The 2,944-nt window shown below is 40.5% G+C and overlaps 1 long non-coding RNA gene across 1 annotated transcript; it reads right to left on the bottom strand.

The window, feature by feature from the left end:
* Positions 1-414: 414 nt before the first annotated feature.
* Positions 415-1,736, bottom strand: LOC117817891. The gene is made up of 2 exons (XR_004632251.1): positions 1,632-1,736; positions 415-1,355 (listed from the first exon to the last, which is right to left on the bottom strand). It is a non-coding gene; the product is annotated as an uncharacterized LOC117817891 (long non-coding RNA).
* Between the last annotated feature and the right edge of the window lie 1,208 nt (positions 1,737-2,944).

The raw sequence follows: 2,944 nt of genomic DNA on the forward strand, positions 1-2,944 counted from the left end.
CCAGAACCTTTAGACTTCCTATTTTAATTGTAGAAACAAGGTAAATAAAGGAGCATTTATACTAGAAACATTGTTCTGACTCTTTTGTGTGTGTTTATCTTTTTGATATCAGTGGTCACTTAAGTGCTAAGAATTTAGTAGTAAATGATGGTTCAGCAATTGATGTCAAACCAATATCTTTCACACGAAAAGTCAGACATTTAAACATTTTACTTTTCATTTTAAGAGCTACTCTTTCTCTATATGTCATGCAGAGTTCTTATTTTCAACCACCAAGAAACCACAGTATATTGTAAATACTACACCGAAAACTCATCACCACCTTAATAAAACTAGTAGTCATCTACCAGGTGTGTCCAAAAACATTTGTTTCATAGCAATGTCATGGGTTATAATCCAAAAGACAAGCTCTCATTTACATTTCACATTAAACTTTTTAATGAACAAAGTAATTAATCTGTGCCCCTCCCTGCAGCGCTGCGACCTTTTGACCCAACAGGAAGCAGCAGCTGATAGACTGAGAGCAGCAGACGGTCATCAGACATGAGACTGTGTCAGAGTCAACAAAAGGCAAACTGAGGATTTCCTTCCAGGATAAACAAACAGCTGATTTACTGTCTCTAACATACGCGACCCAAGGGGTTACTACAGGTCGTTTCCCTCAAACATAAGCATGTTGTTGTTACAGACCATCATCAGGCTTTAAAGGGACAGTTCACCTGAAAATTAAAATCAAATCAATTTATCCATCTAAATAGTTTTGGTGTGAGTTATTTAGTTTTGGAGATACTGGCCGTAGAGATTTCTGCCTTCTCTCTAATACAATGGCACTAAATTGTGCTCTAAAAAACTAATTTGAAAAAAATCAGTTTTGTCCTGGTTTTTGGGGGGACCGATTTAGGTTTAACTTTGCAACCACGCACTGCTCATAACAAGGTCTGTGGATTATTTTGAGTAACATGACTAGACAACTCACACCAAAATAATCTACTTTGATAAATAGCCCCTCCCCACTCCCAAAAGGCCGACACAACTAACACTAACTGTATAACAACACTGTAACTGATTCAAACACTGTATCTTTAACACTCAGTTGGCAGTAATAAACACAACATGTACAGCATCTCCATACTATGTTCTCTGCACTTTCTTTTTGTAGGCAGTAATGCGGTTGTGAATGTACAATTTTATGTTCTGCCAGTCCCTGTATTTCAGAGCTTCTGGTTCTGCTCTTAGGCATTTCTCGCAGTCCCTCTTTCCTGGCACAATACAAGAAGTAATGAATTGTTTCATGTGCTTCTCGACTGCCCGCACCTCTGTCTGCTCCCAGGGAGTTCTTTTTTTGGTGACTTTACCTGTGAGTGAGCAGAAAGATGAAATTGTAAATAAAAATAAACAGAAGCATGCAAGAAGTCAAAAGTCAGTTGACGCCATCAGGGGTTGTTCTTGCATTAGTAAGACTCACAACACCAGGCATGCAGCAAGCAAGGACAATTTAATGCTCCTGTAACGGTTAATGCTGGTCACAGTGGACTTTAAGCTGATGTCAGATGTGATTAATTTCAGGTGCCCGATCAACTTACTTTACTAGAATATGAAAAGAGAGATTATGTGTAAAAACAAAAAGTCACCTTTGGAAGAAGGTCTCTTTACACTGACTCCTGGTGATACTGCTTCCTCAGGTGATGGTGGTCTGTGTCTTGGTAGGGCTTCATTCACTGCAGGTGAAAGGCTCTCCACTGCTAATGGTTCTATGCAAAAAGTATCACAAGCATTGTAAGAATCAATGTTAATTTATTGTCACTGTTCTTTCATGAGGCCCAATGAATTAAAATAACTACTGTAGATGGCTGCGGTGCTGCTACAAAGGTTTACATGTACTATAATGACGCTCAAATGCATGAGCTAGTATCAGCCTTTTCACAGACTGGGGCTTACAAAAGTAAGGAATTGCAATCTAGCAATGAGATACTAAGATAGCCTAATGACCCACACAAGTAAAAGTTACTTACTAGCAGATGGGAGACCTCTGTTTTCAACTATTTTAATTGACTTAAAATAGCTGGTAACTAGCTTTTCACACAACTCTGCTGGAAAGAATGCAGAGGGAAGCTGTAGTAACGTTACAGAAACAGAGACTTTTTTATTTATCTTCTGTGGCAGCAAACACAACCTTTCAGTAACAATAATGCTGCAGCCTGAATTTACACTTTAATGGCTGACTGAAGTAGCTTGCAGTGCCAGCCATGGATGTAAAAAAAAAAGAAAATGAAAAATGCCTTTTCCCTCTCACCACTTCTTGCGTGCCTTGAAGACATCAAAGCATGGATGGCTTTGAACTTTCTAAACTTCAATGAAAAAAAGACAGAAGTAATGGTGTTTGGTCCCAGTGGCCCTTGTGAACTCCCTCCGGTTGATCTTGGCCCTTTGGCCGTCTATTTTAAGTCGAAAGTCTCAAACTTGGGTTTTAAGCTTGACAGTGATTTTAAGATGGATCAGCAGATCAGCTCTATAGTAAAGTCCAGCTTTTTTCACATTAGGCAGCTGGCAAAGGTGAAGCCTTTCCTTGCACGACAGCACTTTGAAACAGTAATCCATGCCTTTGTCACATCCCGGCTGGATTACTGCAATGCACTTTATTTAGGAATCAGTCAGTCCTCCCTCGCACGTCTCCAGTTGGTCCAGAATGCAGCCGCTCGCCTTTTAATTGGAGCACGTAAAAGGGAGCACATAACGCCCATTTTAGCCTCCCTCCACTGGTTGCCTGTGCATTTTAGAGTCCATTTTAAGATTATTTTATTTGTTTTTAAATCTTTAAATGGTCTCGCCCCGCCCTACCTCTCTGAGCTGATCCATCTCTATGCCCCTGCTCGGTGCCTCAGGTCAGCTGATCAGCTGCTCCTGGAGGTACCGAGGTCCAAGCGGAAGCTCAGGGGGGATAGGG

Source organism: Notolabrus celidotus, chromosome 8, assembly GCF_009762535.1.
Source record: "Notolabrus celidotus isolate fNotCel1 chromosome 8, fNotCel1.pri, whole genome shotgun sequence".
Classification (NCBI taxonomy): domain Eukaryota; kingdom Metazoa; phylum Chordata; class Actinopteri; order Labriformes; family Labridae; genus Notolabrus; species Notolabrus celidotus.